Genomic DNA, 15,870 nt, shown 5'->3' with positions numbered 1-15,870 from the left:
CTAAGGATAATAGGCACAGATTTGGAATTCTCTTCCATTTTGACTAAACTCACGTGCACACACACACACTCACCCCTACACTCCTTTAGCAGAAAAGCCATCAGACTGCTCAGAAGCTCGTTCTAAAACAACCCCTTCTCCTCCCCATATCGTTCCAGGCTGGGGTGGAGCTGGCCTCTAGAAGACTTCAGAAAGACCCGGTGGTGACCAAGAGCATCAGCTTTAGAATCTGAACGATCTGAGTTCGAATCTCAGCTACCTTCTCTCTGTGCCCTTGAGCAAGCACCTGACCGCTCTGAGCTTTGGTTTCCTCTTTCAAAGTGGGGCTCCACCACGGCTCTCAACGTGCCCCTCGGAGTCACACCGAAGCACACAGTGAAGAGAGAGCGTTCAGCAGGGTTCCTGGCACACAGTAGGTGCTCAGTTTTTGGAAGCTGCTGCTGCTGCTTTGCGGATGGCGACACTGTGTCTGTGGTGTGTCTGGGTATGCAGAGAGCTTTGTATTCATTCCGTCTCACCAGCCAGAATGGACAAGGCTGGGGTTGGCTGGGGGGGGGGGGGGCGGGGAAGATGGTTGTGGGGGGACACAAATGTCAGCCCCGCTGAGGAGTGTTTTTCTTGAGTCTTTCTGCAACACTGATTTAAACCGTCCCATTGGCACAGCCCACACACACACACACGTGGCCTCTTCAGTGTAGATTCTGGTCCTTCCTCGGTTTTCTGCAGCTGTTTTGGAGTCCAGAAGCTGCAGCTGCAGGCATCCAACCGGCCCAGAAAATCTCATTCATCTTTTCTCTCTACCCTTCCTGACAGCAGGCTCCTTCTCTCTCCCACAGAGTCCGTTCTGGGCTCCTGACAGGGAGGATTCCCTCCCGAAGAGCTAATTCAGTCCGGCCACCCTCCGAGGCCCCAGGGACACAGGAATCCACTCCCCGCCTGGAGCTTGACAGCAAATGGTTCCCAGGATTTTGCTGCTCCCCCTGCAAGGTGAACCCAGTGTGGCTTTAAACCCAGGAAAGTAAACCTGGCATGTGCTTCCCACTTTTCCCTCTCCAACCAAGCCTGTGCACCCCTAACATACACTCTGAACCTCTTATTCCGAAGTCAGTGAAGGCCTGGGTCGCACTCCTTGATATTGATCCCCCATGAATCAATAGCACAACCATTTCATTCACTGCAGGTTTTATGTGGTAAATACTGTTGCAGTGAAACACTGTGTAATAAGATTTAATCTCCACTAATTGTTTCTAGTACTAGGGGACCAAAGCCAGGCAGAAAGAGGAAGAAAGTGTGTGAACTGTGGCTTTTAACAGGTAAATTGTTCACCGGGGGGTAAAGAAAGGTGTCAGCAAAAAAACAAAAACAAAAACAAAAAAAAAACTGATTCTTGTCTTTTTTTGACTCCATTTTAAAGTTTGGGTGGAACGTGATGGACTGTTGCCAAGAAAGTTTTTCTCCTTGGCGATCTGTTACACACGTGTGTGTGTGAGACATACACACACACACCCCCCATTGCCAATCAACCCCTCTTAAATGCATGACTTCAAGCATAAGAACAGGAAACACACTGGGGGTGGATGTTCTAAAAAATCACAACCTGTGCAATGCAGGGGAGGGGCGGGGAATCAGGGGGACTTTTTTTTAAACTACAAACGAAACTACCTTGTCAATACCAAAAACAACGTCCACTTTATTGTCTACCACAGGGGTCTGTGAGCAGCTAAGCATCCTTTCAGAACTGCGCTGTCTGCATTTGACCATGACACAGCACATTACAGTACCTGAACACTGTACCAGGGTTCCATTGTGATATTCGGGAAGAGCTTTCCATGTCACTAGTTGCTCAGACTTGCCAGAAACGAGTGCATCTGTGTATGGGGGAGGGGGATAGGGAGAATTGCAATGAGGCGAGGACAGCTGTGGTCCTGAAATCTATGATAAAAATCCATGCATGTTAATTACATGGCACCTCAAGGATACAAGAAAGTCACATCCTAGAGGTGGTGGCAGTGATGACGCTGGTGGAGGTGACAATGGTGATAACAGAAACGTTTACTGAGCATAATCCACGTATCAGGTGCTGTGCGAAGCCCTTTTCTTAATCTCTTCTTAAGCTTCACAACAACCCAGAAGGCAGCTACTGGAATAATCTCCATTTTGGAGATGAGGAAACTGAGGTTTAAAGAGGTGTGTAATAGCCCAAAGTCATAAAGCTATTAATTGAACAAAGAATCAGGGGTGTCGGTCATTGCTGGAAGAATCCAGCATGGGGAACCTGACCGGACGCCCTCTGAGAGCATCCCCTCCATTAAAAGCAAAGCTGAAGGGTCACAACCAAAATTATTCTGCTGATGAGTGGTGGAGTTACAGGTGGGACCTGGAGAGTCCGAAGGTCAGGAGAAAGGCAAGCGTCCTGTTTGGGGAGTAAACTGGTACCCCCTCCCAGAGTATCCAGTTCCACTCACTGAGTTACTGCAAAAGGAGAGCTAGTTACTTCCTGGTAACAGCTGACTAACATCAAGTTAATTCTGGATTCCTATTGGCAGGACCTAAAAGAAAATTTCCCTCACTTTGTTAGTGTGCTGTCTCTTCTTTTTGCCCTAAGGCAGAACGGGTCCCCTGGTCTGAAACTTTCCAGAACTCATTTTAGTTCAAATAAGAACCAAGCTCATTCCTCTCCATAAGGCACACTTGCTGTCAGTCTTACCTTCCTAATTCACCTGACAGTCCCTCCCCAGAAGCCTGCCATGGCTCTCCAGTACCTACAGATTAAAAGCCAACCTCCTCCACGTCCATCCCCAAGTGTGGCGTCATCTCTTTGCACAACCTTCCCTGCATCCCTCTCTCCACCTCCCCAGAATACACACAGCTCCCAGGAAACAGTTTTAACTTCATGAGGAATAGCTTCCTCTTCTCATCTTAGGCCACACACACTTTATCTACCAACTCAACAACGGTTCCTCCATTCATCCCTTCTGCCTTACAAGTGGAACCCCAGTTTGTCCATGGCAGCAATGTGCCTAACTAAAAACATGTGATTGCCCCTCCCCGGTAGGTTTTGGTGGCCTCGTGGCACATTTCTGGTCAAGCTAAGGACAGAAGTCTTGGAGAGGGGTATTCCTTTCCAAATGTAACAGTAAAGCCACACTAGGTAAATGCTTTGTGTCTCATTCATCCTACTTCCCCCTTCTGGAATGCAGATGTGAGGCCTGGAGATGCTGCAGCCACCTTCCCATCATGAGATGACAGGCCTGTGGCCAAAGACCTACACTCTAAGGGTGACAGAGTAGAAAGACAGAGCCTGGGTCTCCAGTGGTACAGCTGAGGCATTGTCCCACCCACTTTCTTGTTGTCTGACATAAATAAGCCTCCATCTGGTTAAGTCACTGGTGGGCAGGATTTCTGTTGCTAACAGCTGAGTGTGATGACACCCGATACACCTCAGACACTGTTGCTCCTCAGTCATGGGTCAGTTCCAATGCTACCTGCTCTGGGAAATCCTCCACGGGTCCCTCAGAGCACAAGAACTACGCCTTTCATTGTACTTCCACAATAGTTACTTTTCTCAATTCTAGCACCTATTTAATCCTGCTTGATTTGGCCAGCTGGCTGCTCTAATTCCTAGAGGGCGAGGAGTCTTGGTCCCACTAACATCTCCATAGTGCTTGGAGCAGTGCTTTGCATCGAGGTTAGATAGACGCTCTGTCTCCAGCACCTCCATGATGTCTGGAGCAGCACACTGGCACGTGGAGTGTGCACGTTCTGGGGTCTGGTACTCTGCTTACTAGCCGTTTGGTCTTGAGCAAGTTAGAGAACCTCTCTGTGCCCCTGGTTTCCTCATCTATAAAAACAAGAGAATGATAGTACTTACCCCACAGGGTTGTCACGAAGATAAAACAGTTTAATCCTAAGCACTGAGAATGGTTCCTGGCATATAAACTTGCTTAATGACTCTAGGCTTTTATTACTGTGATGAATATTACAGTTATGAAATGAACAAATAAATCAACACACAGTTGCTAAACAAATGAATTAAGAGATGAAACCCAGGGAAATTCCTGTGAGTTTGGACCACTGGGCCATGGTCACTGTCGCCTCTTTTCTGCCTTTACTTTTCATTCTAACTACAACTTCCCGTATCTGGGAAGCTGCTATACTGGAGTGTTGTAAGGCCTGGCTTCAAACATGGAGTCTGATTTTTGCTGTGCGGCTCTGGGCAAGTTTTTTTTCACCTCTCTGAGCTTCAGTTTCTTCCACAGTAAACTTGGGATAATAACAGTATTTATCTCATAGGGCTATGGTGAGAATTAAATGATAAAGCATGTAAAATATACAGCATTATGCCTGGCATACTGAAACAGTGTTAGCAACTGTTATCAAACACTGTCATTTTTCTTTTTGTCAAATACACGGCATCCCACTGAATCCCATGGTCTTGATGTGGATGGGACACTTAGGGTGGGGTTGCCTTTTGGCGTGTCAAGATACACTGCATTTACATTGGGAGAATACTTTTCTTGAGTGCCAACAAACATTTGTGGCATCTTGATTTTTCCCATTAAACGGGGATTAGTTAATATATCCGATTTATCCCCAAACCCTGGCCTCTGAATTTTCCCCTTCAAACTGTTAGCTTCAAGTGGATCCTTTGGTGACACCAAACCTGGCCAGAAGGTACGTGTGCACAAGAGAATAATCGCGGAGCAGAGTGTTTGAACAGCAGCGATATCCCCACAGATCACGGATCCAGTCATAGATGCTGACATTTCGATCTTACTTATAGATTTCCACCCTTTCGCCTTAAAAGAAGATATGTATACAGCTTTACATAACTTTCCCTTTAAACTTAAATCAAACCTTTATGTTAGTCCCATTCAAGCACTTGATGGTTCCATTCATCTATTTTTACTATTAAACATGCCATTTTACAAGATATTTATTCCACTTGGTTGTCATCCAAATGCTTTTTGACATCACTGCCCTGGGACTCAACTGCTTTAACTCACTGCCCTCATAAACAGAAAATCACCTTTCCACGGAAATCTTCAAGAGCTCTCAGAACCTCACTCCCTTCACTTCAACAGGCATTAATTTCTGCTCTACATAAAGGGGTGAGAGTGTATGTGTGTGTTTTAAGAGGGTAATTGTGAGAGGTCTGAGCCACCCAAGGGATGAAGGGGAGGGATGCCTGCCCCGCAAATCCTGCCCAACTGGGCCTTGCCTCAGACTTGGGGAGCTGCTAACTTGGAGACAGAAGGCGATCGTCAGGGAGCAGGTTAGTGCAGAATTCTAGGGCCTGAAAAGACTTGGTGATCCCTGGGGCCCAAGCTGGGCAGCGACACTTTCAAAGGGGAGGGGTCCAGGGAAAGTCCTCATTTTCCCACCTGCCTCCTCCCCCACCTCCCAGACGAACAAAAGGCATCGCGGAAATAGCTGAAGGCAGAGACCCCACTGGCTTTGAAGCCGAGCCATCAGGTGGAAGCCCGAGCAAATCACAACTCAGTTCCCTGTCAAGTTTTCTCCCCAGCCTAACACGCCACCCTCCTCTTCCTCTTCCGCCGCCGCCTCCCGAGCTCCGCACAGCGACGAGGCCAAGGGGACCGTCCTGTGATGCTCACTGGTGTCCAACTTTCCGCTCATCTTCGTCTCCGCAGCCTCCCGCAAAGCGGCTGGGAAAGGGGGCAAGTTTGCAAAGGCGAAGATCCCAAGTCCCAGGGACGCCACAAAGGAGCCGCGACGCCAACAAAGCTGAACCTCTCGTGGGGCAGACGCAAGGCGCCCGCTGCCGTTCCCGGGGGTGGGGGGGGGGCGGCGATCGTGGGCTCGGGCGGGCAGAGGGGGGCGGGCTGTGGACCGCCGGGCCCGGGGTGGGGGGGGGTCCCCAGGGTCCCCCGCCGCCCCTCCCCACGAGGGTTCCCCGGCACCTGCGCGGGGCGTGGGGACAGCGCCGCGCTCCCGCCCGGCCGGCGGCAGGTAGCCGGGGGCCCGCCCGCCCGCTGCCTGCAGCCGCCAGGAGCGCAGAGAAGGAGAGGCAGCCTCAACCCACGGCGTCATGCTTCCTGCCACCACATTACGGCGAATCGTCACCGGGAGCGGGGAGAAGAGGGGAGAGCGGGGGAAGGAGGGGAGCACACACTCGCAGCCCCCCGCCTGCCAGCCCCCGCGGAGCCGGGGCCGCGTCCCGGTGGCGTCCCCGCGGGACCAGCCCCGCTCGCGCAGAGCGCCGCGGTTTGGCCGGGAAGGGAGGGAGCCGGCCGCGAAATAAATAAATAAAAACAGAGTCGGGTCTACGTAACGCCCTGTCGAAAGCGGACGCCATATTTTTTTGTGGCTTATGTCGACATAGGGAAACGTAGACATGTTTTTCCTCCTCCTCCTCCTCCTCGCTCTGCCTCCCGTTTATCCAAACTTGTAATCAAAACTCTTAAAAAAAAAAATCTCCCCCACCCCTGGAGCCTCTGATTTCCTCCCACCCGCAGAAAGCGCCTGCACCCCCCCTCCTCCTCCCTCGCGCACCCCCCCTCCAATCACACCCCCGGCCAAGTCCCATGAACAACACATTTTCGGGAGCCGCGGCGGCGGCGGCGGTGGGAAAGTTGGGCAGGAGTGGCCGCTGCCCGGCGTGCGGGGCTCGGGGCCGGCGGCGCCGGGCGGGGTGGGGGGGCTCCGCGCCGGGGCGAAGTTTCTTACCTGCGCCGGGGCTGGGAACGCGGGGACCCGGGCTGGGAGCGCGGAGACGCGGCGCGGGCGTTCCAAAATGGAACTCTGCTGGCTCCCCCCCGCCACTCCCCACTCCCCACCGGCCGCCCGGCTCGGGCTCCGTGGGAAAGAGGGGGAAAGCCAGCCTGCCAGACACACAGACGGAAGAAGCCCCCGTACGGAGAACAGTGGCCAAAATTTTTAAAAAGAAAAAAAAAAAAAAAAAAAAAGAAAAGAAAAAAAAAAAAGAAAAAAAAGAAAAGAAGAAAAAAAAGGGGGAAAAAAAATGTCTCGATCAGTGGGGAATCTACGCCAAAACCCACATGATCTGTAACGTCAGCATGCGTATTTGCATACGATACCACCACCCGAGCTGCCACCCGGGCTCGGGTTCCGCAGAAAGTTACAAAGTGAAATTCAGCCCCCTCCGGAGACGCCGGCGAAATGTCATTTTCAGGCGGGAGCTGGTGGGGGGGGGGAGGCTAGCCCTAAAGGCGCTGGTTACTCGCCAAGGTGGGGGGGGGGGGGTGTGTGTGCAGTAAATTAACTTAAAAGTCTGAGCCCAGTAACGGACTCGGCGGAATTTCTGCGAGGGGAGGAGGGGGAGGCGCGAGCGAGATCATTGAATATTAAGCAGGATCCGGCGCGGCGGCCGCGGCCGAGCCCTCCCGATGCAATACCCATTTTCTTTATTAAAAGTTCAAGGTGTCACTGACGAGCTCAACAAACTGTTGATCCTGACCACGTGGAGTGGCGGACGGAGGGACCGCAGGGCGCAGCTGCTCGCCCTGAGCGGGCGGCACCCAGGACCCCGCGTCCCTCCCGCAGCTCAAGGGGCAGCGCGAGGGTGGGGCTGTCGTGCGCCCCGGGCGCTGCCTGCGCTTTCTCCTGCCTTCGGACTCGGGGAAATAGTAATAACAACTTAAAAAAAAAAATTTTTTTTTTTTTTAAAGGGAGACACATTTAACTCCTGGAATAGTAATGAGAGGGCTTGGGGGTAGGGAGGGTAAGAAAGGGCCTCCACTTATATAACGACTCGAAATTAGATGACTTTTGCTGGAGAGATTCCGAGATTTCCGCTTGCGCCAGGTCTGAGGTTGGTTAAACATCCTCAAACTTTTCCCCTAAGAGCCAATAAACAAACAGACGCCCCGGGAGCTGACTTAAACTCTTGTCGGGCCAGCTTTCGCTGGGGTTCTCAGGCTTCGAGAAATGCACAACTCCTGCGGCGCTCGCAGAGAAGTCCCTCGGAAGCGAGGCAGGTCACTTTCGGAATTAGGACTCCGGAGTTCCCGGAGGGAGGGCATCCCTAACTGCCACCGCCCCCTGGATCCCCTTGGGCACCTTAGAGTAAAGGCGAGTCAGGATCTCGCTGCTCTCCGCCTGCGGCCTCGGCAACCGTGAACTTGCGTTTTGGGCGCGTCGTTCCTGCAACAGCGCTCAGCTAAGCAGCTCTAAGGGATTTGGGATTCAGGGGGCGCTTTGGAATCTTACAGAGAGCAACCTGTCTGCTCCGCCCGTTCCTGCCAGGATGGACCAGTTTCCCCTCCGTGGGCATCTCGACGCGTCAGCATCTCCCAGGTGTGAGCTGAGCGCGAGCGCGCACAAGCCAAGCGGGGGCAAAGGGATGCTGTCTGGGGTCTGCTTTTGACGTTCTGAGCGCAGCGAGGAGACAAAGGGAGCCTGGGGCTGGGAGGCTCCGCGGAGTCCCCGCCTGCCCTTAAGATTAGCAGGCGCGGAGTGTCGGGGCTTCCCAGCCAGCCTTTGCTCCAGGGAATTAGAACGAACTCTAGCGGCGGCTTGCGACTAGGCTCTGGGCGCGGGGGCAGCAACAGGTGGCCGTGTGCGGCGCAGTGACTGGAGGTGAGGACCGGGACTGGGGTGAAAACGGCTGGCTCTGGCGCTGACTGGGTGGCCAACGCACTGGGTGACCTTTTGGCATTTTCGTTTCCTAGGCTGAGGAGACGAACGTAGCTAAAAGATTTTTCTCGAGTCTCTCCAGGGCTCCAATTTCTCTAAAAGAACCCCTTCTTTCGGTCCCCAGAAATTTTTGCAATAAAAATAAAAATAGCTCATATGCAAAACTTTCTCACCAGCTTGCACCTGTTTGTTCCGTTATTGCTGATGTAGGGTTTGTTTGTTTGTTAGTTAACGGTGCATAAAACTAGGTCCTGGCCTTGGAGGGGGTCTCTCGGGAGATGCTTTCATATCTGAGAAACGAACTGCCCCGGCCGACTCTTAAAGGATTCTAAGAATTTCCTGGATGACTGTGTTCCAGATCCTGTCACAGCTTTCTCAAACTCATTTGATACCTACTGTCTAAAATCCTAATTTACTTGCCAACAATATCAAGAATTTAGGGATGCTGCGTTTTTTTGTTCTTCCCTCAAGGGTGTGCCTGAAGAGTGAAAGAAAAAGACACCCCTCACAACTAATATTTTTATATTGCTTATCTTGACTCTTCCAGGTCATCCCACCGTTTTCCCCATCTTCCCTTGAAAATAACTATGGTTCTCAGTTTGTTTCCATGGAAATTATTGAAACCGTTTTGAGATTGCACCTCCTTTTGCTGGTCAACCACTTAGGAGGGGGTTCTATAAGCCAGGTTGCCTGTGCCTTCACCTCATTACCACCTTCTTCTGGCTGCGCCAGTGAGTAATAGGATGGAAGGGTCAGCGTTGAGCCAAGCAGGGTAAACCCTCTGTACTGTCCACCAAGTCCTCATGTCTCCAGGGCACTTGGATCTCATGGACGCTGTGGGGGCCTCAATGTACTGCAGTGTCTTTAAAAATTGTTCAAAGTTTAACATGGACTGAACCTTCACTGTATAAACAAACAGAAGGGGATAAAACAAGAGTGACTTTTGCATTACGTGCTATGATTTCAGTCTGCTTTATGTGTGGGTGGGGTAGGCAGACCCTTATCTGATATGATTCAGGAGCTTTGGAACCAACAATTATAGGGATAATGTTTATTGAGTGCTTTGTATACATTCCCCAGTAGCTACTTAATCTTTTTTTTTAAATTTAAGTATAGTTGACTTCGCAATATTGTATTAGTTTCAGATGTACAGTACTTAATCTTACAGTAACCCTAACAGGTAGCAATTCTCCAAATGTCTTGTCTTAGGTCCCTTCAGGCTCTTAAAATTACTGAGAACCTCAAATAGCTTTTGTTTACGGTGAGTTGTATACATCTCGATATTTACCATGTTAGAAATTAACATGGTAATTGAAAAAGAAATTAAAGCACAGGAATTTACAAACACGCTTTCCATTAACCATCAAAGCAACGGCACTATGACATGTCACATAGCCTCTGGAAAACTACCGTATACTTGAGAAAGAATAAGAGTGAAAAAGGCAAGTAATGTTTTAGCCCTATTACCAAAATAAATTTGACCTTGAAGACTCTCTGGAAGGGTCTTGGGGGCCTCCAGGATCCTTGGATAATATTTTGAGAACCACTGTTAAGTTATTATTATGCACATTTTACAGGTGAGGAAGCCAAGGCTCTTAGAAATGCAGTAACTTGCCCAAGGCAAATGGAGGCAGCAAGGATTTAAACTGGGTTCTTCAGAGACCAGAGCCAGAGTTCTTAATGATTGTACAATTCTGCCCTTTATTAACAACCCAAGCTCCACCCTCAGCCTAGAACAGCCTCTAGTGCTTCCCAAGACTACTTTTTATTAACAGCAATTACCTTTTGAGCCTCTGTTATGTATGTGCCTGCCCTTCTCATGCATTATCTTGTCAAATCCTAACAACCGCCTTCCCTGCAGGTATTGTTTCTCCCATTTTGCAGATGACAAAACTGCAGTTCAGAGAGGGTAAGAAGCTTCTTCAAAGTCACTCAGCCAATAAGTAGAAGAATCTGGATTCAAATCTTTGGTGGCTTCAAAACCAAGGAAAGACAAGAGTCTACCATAGTGATTTACAGAGGCTGTGGAGGCCTAGTGGGGAGGAAGCAGCGTCTGTTCATGATTTGGTAGAACTAGGCCTGGCTAAGAAGGCTTGAAAATTTGGAAATGGCAGTAGGAGAAGAAACAAAAAACATGGTATTACCCTTATGGGGCCCCTAATCTAATGACAGCAAATCCGCACTGGCTTGTAAACCCAAAAGAGACGTGGGGGGGAGCAGCAAAAATTTGGAATTGAGATGGGAATTGTGGGGTCACCCCATCCAGCTGTCTGATCCCTGCATGCACGTGCTAGATAAGTATTTTTCTAAATGAATGAAAAAAGAAAAGGCAAAACACAGAGAAGCAAGCAAGAAAAAGAAAACATCAGCAGTCCAACCAGGTACTGGTGACAATTTTGGTATGGATCTTTCCATATGTTACATTTATTTACTTTCTCCACTGTAAGACTCTTTTTTAAAAAATTTATTATTTAATTAGGGGCACTGAGTTCGCTGCGGCGGGCTTTCTCTAGTTGTGATGAGCGGGGGCTACTCTTCGTTACGGTGCATGGGCTTCTCATTGTGGTAGCTTTTCTTGTTGTGGAGCATGGGCTCTAGGTACATGGGCTCAATCGCTGTGGCTCGCAGGCTCTAGGGATCAGGCTCAGTAGTTGTGGCACACCGGCTTTGTTGCTCCGCAACACGTGGGATCTTCCCAGACCAGGGCTCGGACCTGTGTCGCCTGTATTGGCAGGCAGATTCTTAAACACTGAGCCACCAGGGAAGTCCCTATAAGACTCTTAGGAGAAATGAAAAATATTAAATGTCAAATTTCCAACTGTAGCATGGAATAGCCACTGCTGACACGACTTACAGCAAAGCAAGACAGAGGGTGACCTTTTGGAACACTCAGATTACTTTACTGAAAACCTGCAAGTGAAAGGAAGAAAGGAAGCATGCTAGACAGAGGCTGTCTCCTTCCACGTCTGCATCTCCCCACCCCATGGCTTGATACAAAATGTCTCATGCCCTGAGATCAATCCCATGGCATGGGTGGCATCGGGGCTGGGACTTGATGTTTTCAAGTTTACAGCAGGAGCTTGACATGGCAGCGACTTGATCCAGCTTGGAGTGTAGAGGTAAAAGTTTACCAAATGGGGTAAACTCAGAACTTATTTGATTTTACAGTCTGGTTATATCCTTGCATCATCTCTGTAAGGAAAGCAGAACTGGTATTATTGTCTCCATTTTACAGAGAAGGTTACTGAGGCTTATAAAGGTTACAGTCATTAGTTCAAGTTCACAAACTAAATTCTGAACCACAGTCTAAATCCAAGTCTTGTTCCAAGGCCAATGCTATTCCTATGCCCCTTCATCATTTGCTATTGTATAAAAAGGGGTCTAAATGTGGCTCCTGTCAGATGTTGTCTCTCTTTTCTTGCAGAACCTTGGAAGAGAATTATCACTTGACAAGGTCTTTTTATCATATGCTATTTAATATATACTTATGCATTTATTTGGTTGTCTCCCTACTAGAATTTAGGGTTCCTGCAGCCAGGTACTTTGTTTAGTTCATTGCTGCTATAGCCCCTATGTTTAAACCAACATGGCATATCACAGGTGCACCACAAATGATTGCTGAATGAATGAATGAAGTGCACTTCTTGTCAGGGCTTATCCAGTTCTAGGGAGTCAAAGCTTTTCAAGAGTATACACACTTTCTGTTCACCTAGAATGAACTTAGCTGAGTACATCAGTTCCCAGGGTCAAAGTTTCTATTTCTGTGGTGCATAGAATTTGTGTCTGGTGAGATACTGCATGGGTGGTCAGTCCTCATCTGAACTCCCAGCATGAGAAACATTAGCAATGGAAAACCTTGCATCAAGTCTTTTGAACCATCTAAGATTACTTCCTTATAATAAATTCCTTGATAACTAATTACTGGGTTGAAATATACACATAATTCTAGAGTGAAAACCCTTTGCAATAAGTGAAAACTTCAGGAGGTGTGTGGTACATGGTCTCCCAAGATGCCTATGGTCAATCCTTTCCCTCCCTGTATGAAAGATACTTCACCATTAAGAGGTGGAGTTTATCTCCCCTCCCCTTGAATCTGGACTAGTCCTGTGATTGCTTTGATGCTATGAAAGTGATGTTCTGAGACATATGAGCTGAGGCCTTAAGAGACTGGCATTTTCTGCTTCCTTCCTCTTGGAATCCTGCTGCCATGCTGTGAGAAGCCCAAGCTTCATGGGGAAGTCACATGGAGGAAAATCAAGATGCTGGGGCAGTAGCCCCAGCTGATTTCTGGCTGACTCCCAGTCAGACTGCAGCCACGTGAGTGAGCCATCTTGGGTGCTCCAGACTAACTGACCTCCCAGTTGACTGCAGCCCCAGTTGACATCACACAGGGCAGAAGAGCCTCACAGCTCTACCCAGCCAACCCACAGAATCATGAGATATGATAATAAATGATAGTTGTTCAACACCACCAAGTTTTGGGGTAGTTTACAACACAGCAATAAATAACTGAAATGGGAAGTATTTCCCTTGTGTTTTCATTTGCACATATATCTGAATATCCCGGATGTACTTCCCACTGATCTCTGTAGGACGTTGCATTCTGAGATCACAGAGAAAGCCAGACAAGGGGTGGAGGGACTGGTCATGACGCCTGGGCTGGCCACTCCTTTGAGTCAAATGCTTTCCCTGATATCAGCTGAATTCAGCCTAAGGACCACCTCCTGCCTCACACGCACATGCACAGGTCCCAGATCCTAAGCAGATGAATACTCTTAGGTAATATTTACCAAGTGCAGATACTCCATAGGTACTGGAGTTAAGTTCCTGTTTGGTGTTGCCAAAAACTAAGGTTTCCATTCTTCAGAGATATGTACTGTGATGGGAACTCCAAATGCCTACCATGCACAAAGCCACATAGAAGATTCTTCGTACACTTGGTTTCACTTAATCTTCACAACCTTCTGAGTAGGTGTATCATTTCCTTAATTTGTAGGAGAAAACTAAGACCCATGGAGGAGTCCAACTTGAACCCCAGTTTGACCAAGAATCCTGCCTGCTTCTTATTACATCTTTGTGTTCCCAGTTAACTCATTTGCAAACCACCTTCACAATTTTTGCCCCAGAGGCATACGTACTACCTGTAATGTTATTTATTTGACATTTTAATTTACATTGATTTTCATTTAAAACTTAAATGTATGTACTTATTTAATAATAATAATGAAAATGATAATATAATAATAATAATAATAATAGACAGGGAGGGTGGGAGGGAGTCATGGGAGGGAGGGGATATGGGGATATATATATAAATACAGTTGATTCACTTTGGTGTACCTCAAAAGCTGGTACAAGAGTGTAAAGCAATTATATTCCAATTAAGAGCTTAAAAAATAATAATCTTTTTATCACAATGGAAAAAGAAAATCCAATACTGATTGTAACAAATGAAAGGTAACAGTAAAAGTAACCCACAGAAAGAAACAGTGCTATTAAGCTAGCTAGATACTTTCATGCTAGAAGGTGGAGCCAGAGGGTAAAGGTGTTAGAAAGGTGTTAATGACAGACTACCACCAAACTGATAACTTTTTCTTGAGCTAATTAAAAGAATAGAAAGAGAACTGCAAAGGTGACTTTCTTTCAGAGTCAGGTGTTGTTTAATGCAGCGTCCATGCCTCGTTTAAAACCACGTCTTCTAACCTTGTCCTCTAAGATTCAGCATCACTGGATTACTTGTCACTCCCTAAACTTGCTGTTGTCTTTTCCATCTTTGTAAATGGTGCACCCTCTACTTGGAATGCCTTCTCTTCTCCCCTGTGCTTCAAGACACAAATCAAATGTCGCTCCCTTTGGGAAGCTTTCCTGCACTCTTCCCAAGAGAGTTAATGCCTCCTCAGAAGTCCTACAGAATATTGTACTTTCTTTGTAATAGCAATCGCTGCCCTGTAGTCGAGTCACTTCTTTGTATATGCTACACTCACTTGACTGTAATCCCTTGAGGATGGCATTTTACCAGTCATCTCTGTGTCCTCCTTTCTTGCCTAACATGGAATATGGGGTAGTAGAATTCTAAGATGGCCCTCAAGATTCCCAGCCCCTGCTTATTCCAATGAGTACTAACCAAGGTACTGCTGAGAAAGAATTTTGCAAACATAATGTCTCAAATCGATTGGCCTTAAAATCGGGAAATTATGAAGATTTCTGGAGAGGCTTGATCTGATCATATGAACTCTGTAAAAGCAGCATTTGTTGAAGAGAAAATCAGAGACATTCACAGTGTGAGAAAGATTTTACACAATGACGATTCTCTGCTGCTGAGGTGGAGAGGCTACGTGGCAAGGGCCTGAGAGCCACCTCTAGAAGCTGAGATCAGTCCCTGGCTTACAGTTAAGACAACAGGGACCTCAGTCCTACAACCACAAGGAAGTGAATTCTACTGATAACCACTGAGCTTGGAAGGCCTGGTATATAGTCTATTCTGGTATATGTTCCATAGGCACTTGAAAAGAATGTGTATTCCTCTGTTATTGTGCAGAGTGTTCTATAAATATCTATTAGATCTTTTTGGTTGATGGTGTTGTTTAGTTTTATACCCTTGCTAATTTTTGTCTAGTTGTTTTATCAGTTGAGAGAAATTTCCAAGTGTAATGGTGTGTTTGTCTAGTTCTCCTTTCCATTCTGTCAGTTTTTGCTTTACAGATTTTGCAGTTCCTTTGTGTGGTACATACACACTTACCCTGTTTGGGGTTCACTCAGCTTCTTAAATCTGTAGTCTTATGTTTCTTATGAAATTTGGGATGTTTTTGCCATTATTTCTTTGCCATCCTTGTCTTCTTTCTCCTGTCCTTCTGGGACTCCACTGACACAAATGTTAGATCTTTTGTTATGGTCCCACAGTTCCCTGAGGCTCTGCTCTTTTTTTTTCAGTCTATTTTTTTTTTTTCTGTTGTTCAGATTGGGTAACTTCTACTGCTTTATCTTTGAATTCACTGTTTCTTCCCTCTGTTCCCTCCATTATACTGTTGAGTCCATCCTCTGAAGCTTTTATTTTGGATATTGTATTTCTCAGGTCAAAAATTTCCATTTGCCTTTCTTTTATATCTCCTATTTTTTTGTTGAGACTTTCTGGGTCTTTGATGAGGATTTTAATTTTTTTCATTTGTTTGAAGCATGTTCATTTGACTCAGAATTGTTTTTATTATGGCTGTTTTAAAGCCTGTGTCAGGTAATTCTAATGTAGTTCTGACA

At 47.4% G+C, this 15,870-nt stretch overlaps 1 protein-coding gene across 4 annotated transcripts in view; it reads right to left on the bottom strand.

Moving 5' to 3' along the window:
- The window catches only part of ZHX2 (zinc fingers and homeoboxes 2), a 167,658-nt gene extending 160,525 nt beyond the window's left edge, over positions 1-7,133 (bottom strand). For all 4 annotated transcript variants that reach the window (XR_009054054.1, XM_057737572.1, XM_057737574.1 and 1 more), the window contains exon 1: positions 6,691-7,133. The gene's annotated coding sequence lies outside the window, so the exon portion shown is untranslated. The remainder of the gene's footprint in view (positions 1-6,690) is intronic.
- Between the last annotated feature and the right edge of the window lie 8,737 nt (positions 7,134-15,870).

This window comes from Hippopotamus amphibius, chromosome 5, assembly GCF_030028045.1.
Source record: "Hippopotamus amphibius kiboko isolate mHipAmp2 chromosome 5, mHipAmp2.hap2, whole genome shotgun sequence".
Classification (NCBI taxonomy): Eukaryota; Metazoa; Chordata; class Mammalia; order Artiodactyla; family Hippopotamidae; genus Hippopotamus; species Hippopotamus amphibius.
This window is presented reverse-complemented; position numbering and strand designations above follow the sequence as displayed.